This window comes from Palaemon carinicauda, chromosome 5 (assembly GCF_036898095.1).
Source record: "Palaemon carinicauda isolate YSFRI2023 chromosome 5, ASM3689809v2, whole genome shotgun sequence".
Taxonomy (NCBI): domain Eukaryota; kingdom Metazoa; phylum Arthropoda; class Malacostraca; order Decapoda; family Palaemonidae; genus Palaemon; species Palaemon carinicauda.
In genome coordinates, this window is record NC_090729.1 from 127,246,063 (window position 1) to 127,262,078 (window position 16,016).

At 36.9% G+C, this 16,016-nt stretch overlaps 1 long non-coding RNA gene across 1 annotated transcript in view; it reads left to right on the top strand.

The window, feature by feature from the left end:
* The first annotated feature begins 694 nt into the window (after positions 1-694).
* The window catches only part of LOC137640564 (uncharacterized), a 41,368-nt gene continuing 26,046 nt past the window's right edge, over positions 695-16,016 (top strand). Inside the window, exon 1 of the long non-coding RNA XR_011044399.1 lies at positions 695-732. This is a non-coding gene — a long non-coding RNA (uncharacterized lncRNA). The remainder of the gene's footprint in view (positions 733-16,016) is intronic.

Here is a 16,016-nt window from a genome sequence, read left to right on the forward strand (position 1 = left end):
AGTTGTCGGAATAACGTGTCAGTGATTGCTAAGGTATTGTGTAGCAATCAATAATGAGATAATTAATCTGCTTAGTGAAATAAAATCTTAAATTTTCTATGGGTTCGTATGTCGTTAATTGTTAACTATCTACATATCATTATGACGTGTGTGAGGAGCTATTTCTCTCTGGCTGAGCGGTCCTAAGGTGTGAGCAACGGTACACTCACTTCACCGACGGAGATGTTAGAGCAGCCAGCAGAATGTTTTAGGTCGCGAGAGAGAGAGAGAGAGAGAGAGAGAGAGAGAGAGAGAGAGAGAGAGACTTAAAGATGTATTTTATCAGAGCTTTATCCAAATTTCTGATAAGTAAAATATCACCAAGTTGGAATTTACGAATTATATAAGGGAGAGTCTCAACGAGGTATTTCGTTCTGCCAACAATGTGAAATGGTTCTCGAGGTTTTATGTAGTCTGTTGCCTTCAGAAAAAACATGAATGAATTAGCAATAATTAGGCTCTATTGTAAAGAAGCGTTAATGTTATTTCATTATATAATTTATTGAAAACCTGTCTTCTAGTTAATATAGTAGAAGGTTCGATAACTACATCATTGCCGTTTTGACCAGTTTGTGGTGTTTAACCTTCCTGTGCTTGAAGACAAACGTTTACAACGAAATGCTCACAAAAGTTTGTATTACAGTTCTTCTCCGGTCGTCGTAGCGTGGGTTTCAAGCTTAAGGAATATTTAAGGTTGGTGATGAGAGAACATAATTTTTACATCCACCTCCGACAAGGAAGTTGGAAGGAGGATACGTTTTAACCCCTGTTTGTGTTTTTTTTTTTTTTTTTTTTTTTCCGCTAGTTTGTGAACGGTTTCCTGGCCGTAATTTCAATCGTAGGGTAATGAAACTTTCAGGGATTAACTCCAGTGTAAAAATCTGGTAATTATCAGATTTTGGAAGGCCAAGTTCGCGGTCCAATGTCCAATTCACGAAATCAGCCACAAGTTTGGACATCGTTGTCACAGAGACTTCAAACATGGTGTCATATTTTAGTGTATGAAAACCCACGCCAATCAATACATGTTATGGTCAAAGGTCGAGAAATAAGCTGCTGCAGCGGAGGTCTGTGCTCTACTTAGTGCCCCTCTAGTTTTGAATGAGATAGAATGGGTGGCGATGAAACTAGGAAATTGTACGTCTTTGGTAACTATTGAAGAAGGAATTTAGTCGTGGAAAGGATATTTTCAAATTTCTAATCCCAGTCCCGAAAGGACCATATGTTTAAAATTACATTCATGAGACCAACAAAAAAACAATACATTGCTGAACGTGGGAAAATACCTTTAAATGTTGATCAAGGGGGCTTTTAAAGTTTTAATGGTTTAAATTGTGTCAGATAGGAACTTTCCTCTGCAATTTTGGAGAGTAAATACCTTGAAAGTCTTTTGATATCGGCATTAAAAGCAATCATGATGACTTAGAATCGAGTGTTCAATAAGTTGTCTTGCGGATATTCGTAACTTCGTGAATAAAAGAAAATGTAGGTTCATTGTAACTCGCCCAATACATGAATTACATGTATTTCGGCAGTTATGTGTTCCCCTTATTCTGTACTGTAATTGTTAGTACATAACTTTTTTTTCCCTTTTTCGTCAGTTTTATGTGTTACAACTACATTGTTAGAAATATGCCGTAATAAACCGGCAAAAATCTTGGAATAATATTGCCAGGCATTTACCTTTTTTAAAACGGATATATTGACGTTAAGGAGTGATATTACGGTCACCAACCCGTAAAAGATAATAACAAAGAATTGCGGTCGCCTGTATTTTACCGAATTGCAGCAGAGAACTGTACAATTTTACGGAGAATTTCCGATTTAAATTCCGTTTTTAAGTGTATTTAGGAACCACTGAAGGAATGGGACGTTTGAGCGAGGAAAACAAAAAAATATATAATGCCAGGAATTGCCAAAAATCACACTTTCCAAAAATCCTATGCGTTTCACGAGTGACATCAGAAACTATACCAAAATTAATCTTAAAAGCATAAAAATGGTTATACTCTGTTCCTATCTGGAGCTCGTCTAACCTAAAAAGGAGTGTCGTAGATAAATGCAATGGAGATGGGAGCTTAAATTTCAATTTAAAGTTTTGTTTTTGCCGTTAGAGTCGGTAGAGGTGATGCAAGGACTAAATTACTATTGGATATACTTCCGCATAAGGTCGGGAAACAAACAAAAACTATGGACTGCAATGATTATAGGGAGGATGGAAATTAGGTTGATGCATTAATTGACAGGAATTTGTCCTTAAAATTTTATCCATCGTGTAAAGGAAATTAAGTTCTATTTCAGATGCTCGTCGCTTGTTTGAATGCCCTTTATTATTCTAAAATGTAATCAGGAAGTTTGAAAGGCCAATCACGATTATGTTAGATCTTAGTGCTGCTTTTGACACTGTTGTGCACGAGTACTCACTTGACGACTTGAAGTCTATTGGAGTGACCGAGGAAGCACTGAAATATTTGCGAAGTTACTTAGTGAATAGGAAGACTATTGTAGAAGTTTCTGGAAACCGATCCAGTGAGAGAATTCTTACGAAGGGTGTACCACAGGGTAGTGTTCTGGGACCTATCTTGTTTAACATATATACTATCGAGCTATCACACATCTTGAAAAAACAAAAGGTGGGCTTTAAATAATATGCAGATGATACTCGGTTTTACTTCTCAATTTCAACAACACAAGATAGAGAAGAAAATTGATGAGATAATGACTGAAATAAAAACATGGATGCAGAGGAAAAAGCTTAAATTAAATTATTATAAAACCGAATGTATGTTTTTTGGCACAAAGGTGGCTTTGAAAAATTACCAGTTAATTCAAAGTATAAAAATTGGTGATGCTTTTGTTGGGATTGTGCCTGTTGTGAAAAAATTTGGGTGTACTGATAGATTGTAATTTGTCATTGAGGGACCAAATTGTGAACACAGTGAAAGTGTGTAACTATCACCTGAGAAACATAGCATTTATTATAAAATATTTAACAGAGGGCAGTACAAAAATTTTAGTGATGAGTCACGTAATATCAAGGCTTGATTATTGCAATGCTCTGTACTACAAATTGCCCAATACACTACTAAGAAAGCTTCAAAATGTGCAAAACAGAGCGACTAGACTGATAAAAGGCATTAAACTACGGGAGAGAATAACTCCTGCATTGATCTATCTACATTGGATACCTGTTAAGGCTAGAATTGAATTTAAGATTTGCTTGTTGACCCACAAAGCACTTACAAGTGATAAGCCTAAATATCTTCGTGATTGCTTGGTCCGCTACCCTGAAGCTACCAGCGCCGCTGTAAGAGTTAGATATGCTGATGACCCGCATAGACTATTCGAAATCAGTGTGAATCATGCAATAGGAGGAAGAATGTTCAGTTATGCTGCACCGAGACTCTTCAACGACCTTCCACTCGATGTCAAGAATAGCAATAATGTGGTAGCTTTCAAGAAAAACCTGAAGACTTATCTTTTTAGAAAGTGTTATAATAGTGACCTGAAAACTATTAAGCCTGAATACAAATACTAGCGAAATAATTGATAATATACAGAGCAAAATATTAACTGGAAAGAAATTTTTTCACACACCAAGGCCCGCCTGAACAGACTTTGTGTCTGACGGAGGGCGAGAAATAAACCCGTTGAAAAAGAAAAAAAAAAAAAAAAAGTGGCGACTTTTAAGTTACGGGATGATAGGCATGTCATGACATACCAGACAAGGTACCCTATACTAACTTAGTGTTGTTCTTATCAAGAGATAAGATCATATCGAGAAGGAATCTAGTTAAAGAAGTGAAGTTAGACTTTGGATACTGTACATAAGTCTTTGGATATTGTACATCTGATCATGAAATAGAAGAAACTTCTAAGGATCTATTCTTCAGTGTTATTGTTTAAGACGGGAAAAAGCATATTGGGCTAATTACAGGTTGCAAAGCTTTGGAATTGTTGAGTAGTCGAAAATACTATTTATGGTTGCCATAGTTTCTCTATATTCTAGCCATTAAGATAAAAAACGATGCATTAAAGAGTGTATAGATGCGTATTCTCTCAAACATTGCATTAATGAGTGTATAGATGCGTATTCTCTCGATACTTATGTAAATCGTAGGTAACTTCGAATAAATTGTTGATCATGCGGATTATTTTCTGTTTTAAGAAAGTATTTAGATAATCATATAGCATGGTCCTCGTTAATGTCAAATATACGCTATCGTAGCATTTCGAGAGCAAAAAGTCTTGAAATACTATTTCAACAGTCATCCTGATATCAACTGGGTTTGTTATACAATTTGGGGGCTGCATATTCGGAAGCCCTTGAATAGAGGGCCGTATTGGCTCCAATAACTTGAAACTACTGCAACTATCTGTAGCTATTCTCTTCTCGACTTGATTTGTTGCGTGCATGGTGTGTAGCAATTCTCTTAAATACTTTGGACGTCCGGGTCTGATAACTAGGAGTCATTGTGCATATCTTGAAATTTATTTGTTCTTTAATAGGTAGCCAGTGTGGTTAAATCCGTACAAGTGTAACACTTTTTCGCTACGAGACTACTTTTATCAGTCTTTCTCATCTGTTTGTGTTTTGTAACTTCGAGTTTTTCTTTGGGTAAGTTGAAATAAATAGCCGTAATAAAAATCAGTCCAGGCAATGCACACTAAATCACTACTATTGTAACAGAACAATCGTCCAGATATCTGTATTTTTCAAAAGCATTGTCTCCGAAGGGATATCCAGTGCTTCTTATTACATTACGTATTATTCAGTGCTTCTTATTACATTACGTATTTGAGCACCGAAACAAATTAGTCTAGTAATACGCCCAAGTCACGAACTACTGTAGATATTGAGACTCTAAGTTATCATCTATTTTTATTTGTATGTCGCTATAAACTAGGCTTTATTATAATTTCCCTTTAATTACTTAAATGTCATCCATTCCTTACCCTTGGCAAGAACTTGGTATGAATTCTTAGCTGTATCAAAAAAAGTCATTTGTTGTGAACTATAAATCTGCGTATCTTTCGCAAAAAGCTTGAACTTTACTATATATGTCTGCCACAGTTTTGATAGACCAATAGTATGCATATGAAATAGGGATGGGAAAAGAATACTTCCTTGGGACACCCCTCCGCACATCTTTGTTAAAAGCAGCAGTAAGATAAAGTAAGGTTCTCAACACCATTTGGAATCGCTCATAATGTCCAGCGAAGTGTTGAATTAAAAGCTCTAGATAGAGATGACTGGCCCTTTGCGTTAATAGGCGTAGATAATGATGATGATGATTATGATAATGATGTCTACTGTCTCCGAAAAATTTAATAATGTATGCTGACTGGTTGTCAGGCAATGCTTACTCCCAAATGACTAATTAGTTCTTCAAGAATTGCATGTTCCCTTAAAAGTAAATCCAACGTATTGTCAAAAGTTTATATGATTCTAGTTAATTAGGTAAAACTGTTTTACGGTTTGATAAGTCATCCATACTAAGCTTGAAATGTCCATAACTTATCAATTTTTGTCATGACAATCCTCTCGATGCTCATACCAAGTTTTGCTAAAATTGATTAATTGTGTTTTCGGAGTTTTGCCAACTACAACAATGGGTAGTTGTTGAATTTGGATATGTAAAATTAACTTCTATATACAAACGTTGCCCCATTAGTTCTTTTACTACCTTGAGATGAGAATTACCTTTAAGGACAAAAGAAAAAAATACAAAAGAAAGCAATCTTATCTGTCAAAATCAAGCCAAGTTTAATAAGATAACTAATTTGAATTATTATGCCACTTTTCAGTATTCGCTAATGGGCGCTTCACTTTTATCACCTCCCTGGTTTGCGTAGTTTTATTTTCAACAGATTAAATATTCATATAGCCACAGTTATGACTTCCTTGATTTCTATGATCCGTATGCGCTGCTTTTTTCATCCATTCTATATTTACTTGCAATTTTTCGAATTCACTAAATTTATATTTTTATCTTAGTATGATTGATATATTCCGATTCACTAATTTCATTCCTTAGTGTTTTGATTCCCTGCACATTTCCCGCAGATTTGATAATCATTCCTGAACTTTAAGTCCCCTTCAAAGTGTCCATACCCTTGACAGTGGAAGCTGGTACCCATCACACAAGTTATACGTGCCTAATTATAACATTCTTGATACCATTTTCATGAATGGCATTTCGAATTTCATACTCTCATTTCAGTTTCGAAGTGGGCAGTCCCACTAGAGGTAGGTTTCTTGAATAAAACTTCTAATCTAATAGACATTGGGGTCGATTTTAGATAAAAAGATTATTATAAATTAAAGCATCTACGTCGTCGTAATCCCTTTGACCATTTCATGTCATAAGTTTCCCAATCTCTGTTTGCCAACCAGGCTCCTTCTCTTAATTGCTGCATCGTCTTTAATCCTGTCGTCTGCAAAATATCCATTTCAATTTGGAGTAGATCTTTTATCAATAATTGCTAAGTCTTTCAGCACAGTTTCCGCCTCATTCTCCTCTCCTTGGTTTTAGCAGATTTTATTACCGATGTATATTTTTCCTGTTCATTGTCACTATAGGTCACTTTTTTTTTTTTTTTTTTTTTTTTTTTTTTTTGTGGGGGGGGGTTTGGGGGGGAGCCGCCCACTTTTTAGTATGATATTAATTCAAATCTCTGCCATATTATCAACTTTCATATGAGATTATTTTTGGGTCAATAGCAAGAGTAGAAATAAAGAGTCCATATCGACTTTCCCGATATGGCTTTCTAGTTCTCGTTTCATTTTCTGCTATGACTATCTAGCTAGTACAATAATTTTATGTAGTAAATACTGATATCAATATGAACACACTACAAAAAAATGGCACATATTCCAATCTTTGTCCTTTCACTTTCCTGTTCTATATGACTGGTAAATACTAGTTCCCGTAATATGTAGTTCAAGTTTGAGAGAGGGAGAGAAGGGGTGTTGTAGTTTTTTTCAGGTCGTAAAAGGTTAAAACTACGCGTTACTACTACTTGTTTAGATTAGAAATAGGTTCTTTTTTTTACAGTTAGACAAGATATTTAGTCGTAACAATTTGAATTTATTGTACATTTTCAATTGATGAATGTCATTTACACGATGGTCTTGCAGATAAAGAAATAAACAACCCGTAAACTATAAACTGACTATGGGGGTACCAATCCCGCTCGACAACGTTTGACTTTGTGCCGTAATTCAGTGTCAATGTCAAACAGAGATAGAACTTCAGACGGACCTGATCACCCTCTTAGGCGTTGCACGCAGTTAGCTTATTCCTCGTCGAAAGTAAACCACTTGCTGGATTTGGGCATGGGCATAGCTGTTGTTGTTATTGTTGTTGTTGTCGTCGGCAAGATAAATGGTTACAACCCCCCCCCCCCTCCATTCGGTTATTCCAGACCAATCCCAGTAATTTTCTTCCGGTCTAAAAGCTATGGAAAACGAGAGGCAAAGGATTGTGCGGTCGAAGGAGTTACTGTAACTTACTTTACTTGACTTTAAGGGCTGCTTTCCTGGTCTTATCACGCAGGGAAACCCTACTGTACTCTATGCAGGACCTACAAAGTCGGTTTATAGTATACATTCTTGGGTATTTTGCATATCACACTGAATGGCTGTTGCTTGTAAAATCCACATTATCGAAACTCCTAGAGAACAAGAAATTCTTCAGTTTCTTCCATGGCGAAATATTTCTCGCTTATCCATTCTTGATTTTTTTTTTTTTTTTTTTTTTTTTTTTTTTTTTTGTTACCAACAGACTGAATATTTACATATTAGAAATTTATGACATCCCTCGTATCCATGGTCCGTTTTATCTGCTATTTCTTGATTTCTAAATTATAAGCTTTGCAATTTCTTGAATTCTTTATTTGATAATCAGGTTTGTTCAACTTAGCGCAGTTTACGCATTTTATCTGCTATGAGTTACGTTCTTTGGTGGCGTGATTTGCCGAACATTTTCTGCACACTTTTATCATTAGTCATGAACTTGGTCTCTTTTTTTTTTTTTTTTTTATAAGTGTCCTATCATTGACAGTGGTAGCAGGTGGATTACATTATGTATGTTGTTCCCCATTGCAGCACAACTTTGTCACCATTATCATGAATAGCCTTCCGAACTTTAGAATAAAATTTCAACAAGTAGTGGGTAGTCCCACCTGTAGTGGGTAGTCCCACCTGTAGTGGGTAGTCCCACCTGTAGTGGGTAGTCCCACCTGTAGTGGGTAGTCCCACCTGTAGTGGGTAGTCCCACCTGTAGTGGGTAGTCCCACCTGTAGTGGGTAGTCCCACCTGTAGTGGGTAGTCCCACCTGTAGTGGGTAGTCCCACCTGTAGTGGGTAGTCCCACCTGTAGTGGGTAGTCCCACCTGTAGTGGGTAGTCCCACCTGTAGTGGGTAGTCCCACCTGTAGTGGGTAGTCCCACCTGTAGTGGGTAGTCCTTAATGTCAGACTTTTCTTCAGGTCTACAATTTGAATAGTCCAAGCAACGATTTCTTTGAATCAATGCCTTTAATACTTTATTTTCATCGTTGTATACATTGCATATCGTTTTTTTAGATTTTGATTTCCCACTTTTCCTCGTATGTATCGGCAACCGTGGTTTGAATCTTGTTTGCCGTTTCTTCTCGGATCTTTTCATCAGCAAAGTTTGCAACAAAATTTTTCTTTGAAGTTGACCTTGTATTTAGAATGAGTGTATCCATAATTGAATGTTCAACCTCATTTTTCATGTCGGTGATTGTGGTTGATGCTTTACTTGATTACTATTTTTTTTTTTCCTTTTAACTTTCAGTGTATGACATTTTATCATTGGTGGGGGCGGCATCAGTGTTTGTGCTGTTAATTTAATTGATCATTCAAGCTGGTTATAACTACTAGTCTGCGTATAATTGATTATTGAAAACTGGTTATAACTACTAGTCTGCGTATAATTGATTATTGAAAACTGGTTATAACTACTAGTCTGCGTATAATTGATTATTGAAAACTGGTTATAACTATTAGTCTGCATATAATTGATTCTTTAAAACTGTTTATAACTACTAGTCTGCGTGTAATAATTATTCAAAACTGGTTATAACTACTAGTCTCCGTGTAATTGATTACTAAAAACTGGTTATAATTACTAGTCTGCATGCGTATACATAATCGGTTTCTGGGAAGTTTCCTGACAATGCAAAGGCCTGTCCCTTGCATCTGCTACTTTTAGGATATTTTAATCTTTAAAAACCTTTTAATAGTGCAGATACTTTTCTTATCCCTAATACCGTTCAATCCCCCATTCGTATACAACCGACCCATCCTCACCCATCCGTTTCCCACCACTTAATGTTTCCCATCCCTCTCCCCCGCTTCACATTTCCTTTATTGATACCAAATGAACCCTACAACTACATTTCACGTTATTTATCACTCTAAATTACCGAATGATATCCTTTTCCCCCCGTGTTATTTTTTGGCCTCTCTCAATTTGGTCCATAAGGTGGGTTCCCTTTTTTGTCAGTTATATTTTGAAGATTTTTCTATGAATATTTATTTTACCACCATGAACTAAAATAGAGTAGACCTTGCCTATCTTAGTAAATTTAGATGGGAAGACAAGTAAATCCCATATTTCATGTGTGGAAATGAAGACCAACTTAATTGCAAATTCCCATATTTTCATTACTTTGAAACTAGGAACTTCAATCATATAAAGTGTGCTGCTGTTGTTCTTGTAGACTAATAATCTATAACGATTAAAAGACTTTTTTGATGATTACTAGATACCAGTTCGATTTTTTACCTTCATTTGAGAGTTGACAGATAAATACATTAGCGTATATTTAGTATAGTTACCTTTAAAAGGACCATTGTCAAGGATGGTCAAGATCCTAACTTGGATGTTACATATTTCCTTCTATTGCCTTTGTTTTTCTAAGAAAAGTGGGATAAAAGGTAAGGCGACTCGCGATTTATAGTAAAATATGTATTTCGTTTCCTTCCAGATCAGTAACAAATAATAATGTTACTGTAAATACGTACGTAATTACTTCTTTGGGATGTGGCTCTTGGGTAATCTTGTCCACTTGTGTACTTTTGTTTAAAAAAAAATGCACTGGTTTAATTTTTTTCCAACTGATTGAGCATTCATATAGCCACAGTTTATGGCGTCTTTAGTATTCGTGATCCGTATTTCTTGCTATTCTCGTGAATTCTATATTAACTTACAATTTCTAGAATTCACTAAATGATATATCTTCTTCAGCTTAGTATGATTGATGCATTTTAGTTCGTAAGTTTTATTCCTTGGGATTATGATTCCCTGCAAATTTCCCGCAGACTTTATCATCATTCTTTAACTGTAAGTAAATTTCAAAATGCCCAGACCTTTGACGTACAACATAAGTTATACGTGTCCTAGGGGGTGATTGTCCTAGGGGGTGATTGTCCTAGGGGGTGATTGTCCTAGGGGGTGATTGTCCTAGGGGGTGATTGTCCTAGGGGGTGATTGTCCTAGGGGGTGATTGTCCTAGGGGGTGATTGTCCTAGGGGGTGATTGTCCCAGGGGGTTAGTTGCCCGCGGGGGGTAATTGTCCTGTAGCGTTGTAACACTTTAGGCACCATTTTCATGAATAGCATAACGAATTTCAGGCTCTTATTTCAGTTCAAAGTGAGCAGTCCAACCCAACACATGTTTCTTGAATAAGACTTCTCTTCTCCTAGACTTTTTGAAAGGATTGTAAATAAGATTTTTTTTTTTAAAGTTAAAGCAGGTACCTCGTCTTCATTATTTCTTGGCATTATTCTTTGTTTTAAGTTTACCCAATCTCTTGAGTTTTGTCAACCATGCTCCTCTTAATCACTGCCACGTCTTTAATCCTGTCATCTTCTAAAATATAAATTTCAATACAAACCTTTCAATATGAATGCAGATCTTTTTATCAATAATTAGTTTGTCTTTTGAGTGGATTTTCGACCTCCTTTCTTCTCCCCCCCCCCTTCCTTAGTTTTAGCTGATTAATTTATCGTTGTCTCCATAGGTCACTCTCATTTTGGGGTGCAACCCATTTTTTTAGTGTTCTCTTAATTCAAATCTCTGCCCTATTACTAACTTTCACTGTGAAATTGTCTCTACTTCTGGGTCAATACCAAGGGAAGAATTCTGACCATAACGACTTTCCAACTAGGCAATTCTAGCTTCATGTTCTCCCATGACTACTTCGCTCTTTTTCTATAGACCTTGCCTTCGCTAATACAATCGGGACAGAGCCATAGCATTTTTCTTAGTGTATCTCCATGATAATATCGATATGGACACACTTTTTGTTGTAAGAAGCCACACAAAGATGGCCTATAATCTAATCTTTGTCCTTTCCCTTTCCAATTCTATACGAGGGGTAATTACTAGTTCCAGTAATTATGTACTTTAAATTTGTATTCCCTACATTTGAGTGTTATTTCTGTACACACACACACATACACACACAATGTGGTGTTATGGTAGATTACCTGGTCTATGGCAATTAATGATCCCATAGGTGATAAGATAATTTTTATTTTGAAGTGATAAATGATAAAACTACTCGTTAGACTTACACCTCGGACGACTACCAAGTCTTTAAATTAGTGATAGTTTTTCTTCTGTTAGATATCATGGTATTTTTGACAAATTGAATTTATGTATATTAAATTGATGAATGTCATTAAAATTCTAAAGAGGGTCTTGGCGAAGCGTCTCTTACCAAAAAAAAAAAAAAAAAAAAATCTATCACTTCCTTTTTATAATATTTAGATCAGTTTCTTTGAGAACTAAAAACTTCCGGTTACTGTAAACCACTTTCTCCAAATTTCTCTTTTGAGTGAAAGTTGAATAGGTTGAGCTGTAAATGTCAGAGATGAATTACATCATTAGGAAAGTTCGTAGTTCTTTTGATTAGAACTTACATATTACTGTAATTGATATATTGAGATATTGAATTTATGCAAGCAATTAAAGTTTAAAGTACTTTATAGTAAACGTGTATGTCATAAGTGAAAGTAAACTCCTGTTATGTATAGGCTAAAGGTCGAAGTTTTAAATTATTTTTGAAGTTCACTATGATGGTTTAAAGTTAAATTTAATCTTTCAGTTAAGATTAAACTTCTAAGCTTGTTTGCACTTCGGCAGGCTTAAAAGTACATTCTTATAGATGCCTTTTTTGTATTAAACTTTATTAAAAATATATACACATTTATTATTCATTAATCTGTCCAACGGCACTCGCCAATTTCATATTTTGATCACTACATACATCTATATTAAAATAGAAAATTACTCTCTAGAAATACTAATAATTATTATTTTTTTTTAATTTAAAGCATGGCATATTAATAATTTTGTATGGGGGAAGTTGTTAGAAATAATCTCTAGAAAGGAGGGTTATTAGGTATCTCAAGACCTTTAAAATTAGTACGGTGATCTGTGTACTAATGTTAGCAGTATTTATATTCATTATTATTGCCATTGTTATATAATTGTTAAGTCATATAAATATCACTAATTCATATTATTTGCGATTTGTAACGAATCTACCAAGACGCATACAAATCTGATGAGTTCAAATATTCTGACGTCGGAGAAATCTATGACATTGTAGGAAATCTAGAATGCTTTATAAGGTTCTAAAGGATAAATCCTGCTTGTTATGTTTTAAGGTTCTAAAGAAAAAATTTTCGATTCCGAAATGTTTTATCATAGTAAATAGTAGTTTCTTTGTGAAAAAATGTTTTTATCAAGTGAATAAGAATATTTTTAGGTACAACCTATTACAAAGATACTTTGGAGATAATTTTGGGAACAGGTTTTATGAAGAATCACGTAACATGGTTATATAATACGGACATAATGGTTGTGTATGATGGGTATGGATTGTGGAGCCACACTTCTATGCAAGCTATTTGAAATCTACAATGTCCTTGAAAGTTAACTTGACCTCTGGCTACTGATACCTCAGTTCTCTCGGAGGTATCTTATCTCGATAATTAACTTTGTGTTTGAATTAATGATGTGTTTGAATTACTTTAAAGAAACTAAAGTGTCAAGAAATCTGTATAATTGCTGTTTTATTATTGTCTAATTACTAAGCATAAGCTTTTACATAGCTTGATTTTAACGATATTAAGTTGTTCATTCTTAATCTAATGATAAAAGCAAATTGTGTGAGTTGGACCCAGGCTCCGCCTGTAGCAGCTCCTAGGCATCTCTTGTATTTCTTTAATTAAACGATACTATTGAGAAATCTCTATAGTATTGTAGAGTTAAATAAAGCGAGAGACGCTTATCCACTTCTGCTTTCTCGATAGTATTGTATACAATTAAAGAAATATAAGACTGCAAGTCGGCAAAGCTGCAATGACAAGGTACATCTTTACTTGTTTACACTGTTAAAAAACTCTTACTTTTAATCAGAAATTCTCAGTAAAAAATATACTGTTCTCAGCCGTATTTCAGTAAAATACAGACAACCGTAATTTTACCATACTTTATTATCTATTACGGGTTTGTGACCGTAACATCACTCATTTACGTCAATATATCCGTTTTTAAAACTGTAAATGCCTGGCTACATTTATTCCAGGACTTTTACCAGTTTTTTTATGACAATTTTTTAGGTGCCGGTAACCGTCATGGTGGTGGTGGTGTTCCACATCAATGAGTGACCGGTTAGAAGGCAAAAGTGCTGAAGTGCAAGGAAGGCTACCTTTAGCTCCAACACACTGATATGTCTTGACGATTCTTATCGAACCACTATCCTGATACCATATGCTGATGGAGGTGAGCTCTCAAAACTTCAATGGGTGCGTCTGTAAAGAGCAGAAATTTGGGAGGTGGTGTTAAGAGCGGAAAACATCTTAACAGGTTTGATTCTTCCAGCCGCTCTTCCAACTTTCCAGACGCTCTTCCAACCTTCCAGGTAATGGAGAAGAATGCTGCTGGCGTGCACTCGTACCAAACTTAGAGTGAAAAAGATTGGTAAACACTGAACTGGAATACTTTGTTGGCCATTACTGGTCGAAGGTAACAACTGGAAGAGGGATGAATCGGGATCAGGAAATATGCAGCCTTCAGAATGTACATTACCATGAGGTCTGAAGGCCTGATAGCTTGCCTGACCATTGCTGTGGTCCCGTTTTGAAAGAAGTTTGCAGGACAAACTCCACAAGATTCTGAAGATCGATGACAGTTCTCCAGATGACTTCTCTATAAAAAAAAAGTCTACTGGAGAAACCTGGGGAGACCATTGTCAACCTCCTGGAGAGCACCTTTCTATTGCATAGTCTGAGTGTCTGTCTAAAGGGTGAAATCCCTTCCCAATATCTGGCGATATGATGATTATGTCGCTGATGGTGGAATCAGGGGAGGGGGAGAACTGATGACTGGGAGGAGGTACTTGTAACTTGGGAATTTTGCCGTCCATTCCTCTGCCCCGCAGTACCACCACCACCTCCAACTGGCTTGCAGGCATACCCCCACTTGTCACATCTTGGGAGGATTACCCTTCGTAATGGGGTCATTGTCCTCGACCCTTTCCTTTACCTCTGAGAGGTCTCTGACGAATCTATAAGGGTGACTCTTGCCCCGCTTAGTTCGACATGGGCAGCCAAGGGTCGCTCTTCTAAGGTTGCTTGTGAAGATGCAAAGATGACATTGCAGCCTTGGTCTGCTCAAAGACAGGCGTACTGTGATTGACTGAAGGAGACTGCTCAATGTAGCAACAAATACTGACTATACTTCCTGCACCTTTCTGTTGTAGATTCCACCTCATCACATGGAAATGACATTAACCGTTTATGGAGGCGTTACAATGGTTTAGCCTTTCTCAGCAACTGATGCTCCTGTGGAATTAGGCTGGCATGGTGCCACGTTTTTGTGAGAACCCAACTGGCCTGCTGGTTAGCTGCTTGATGTGTGAGGAACTCGACATCCCTTGTGGCTAGCCTTTTGTCGGGATCGGAAAGGTCCTCGGTGATGGCCAAGTTGCCAACTGTCCCTGATCAGACATCCAACTGGGAAGCTGCCTGCAATGTAATGTCCTAATAGCCGTGGCTACCATCGTCGGTGCCTCTGTGATCAAGAGAGACACTTAGGATGTCGCCAACCAGTGACACCCAGTCAATGTTGCTATACTGCAGGCTCCAGAGGAAAGAGAGAAGGAAAAGTGTCCTGCATATTCTGTAATACTTCCTCTAATGGATGAATGCTGGTGGAATTGAATGGCAAGATTTTCCCACCGTCGAAGTCCTTCCTCATTGAAACCTGATTCTACCTTGTATAGAACCTTTGCACCCAAGATTAACCAGGTGCTCGACAAGGCACCCTACCTGCCCTTCGAAGGAGACAAAGTAGCTTACCCAAGGCTGTTTATCTTGGATACATTGGAGGACCTGCATGAAATTAGTCTGACTCTCCCTCTTCTGGATTCGGAAGAATCCCCTCCGATTCATCAGAAACGTAAAAAAAGCCGGCCACGGTGATCATCTTCGTCATAATCTTGCTCGTCCACCCAAGGAGAGGACTGGGATGAAAGAAATTTGGATCGTGCCCCTCTGCTGGATTCTCCAAGGGCTTGAGCTTCTTGGGTAGTACTATTAAATCTGGGATCTGTTGGAGGAGTTTATGCTCTTCGTTTTGGTTTTTGTGTTCTTGGATTCCCTCGGATGAAAGTAGCAGGCAAGGGCGAAAGATGGTTCAAGGAGCATCTCCTGTCCTCCGCTAACTTTGTGTCCTGTACCGCTGAAGAATGTTGGATAGTTTCTCTTTCCTCATTCTCTAGAAGTGGGAGGGAAAGTCAAAGATGCAACTTCTAAAGGTGAGAGCCTAAGATTATTCGCTAGGGTAATTTCTGTAGGGGGTAAGGAGCCCATGAGGCCTCTGTCAATTGTTCCCTCTAGGGGGCGTTTACCCGAGGCTTTTTTCCTGTTTGGC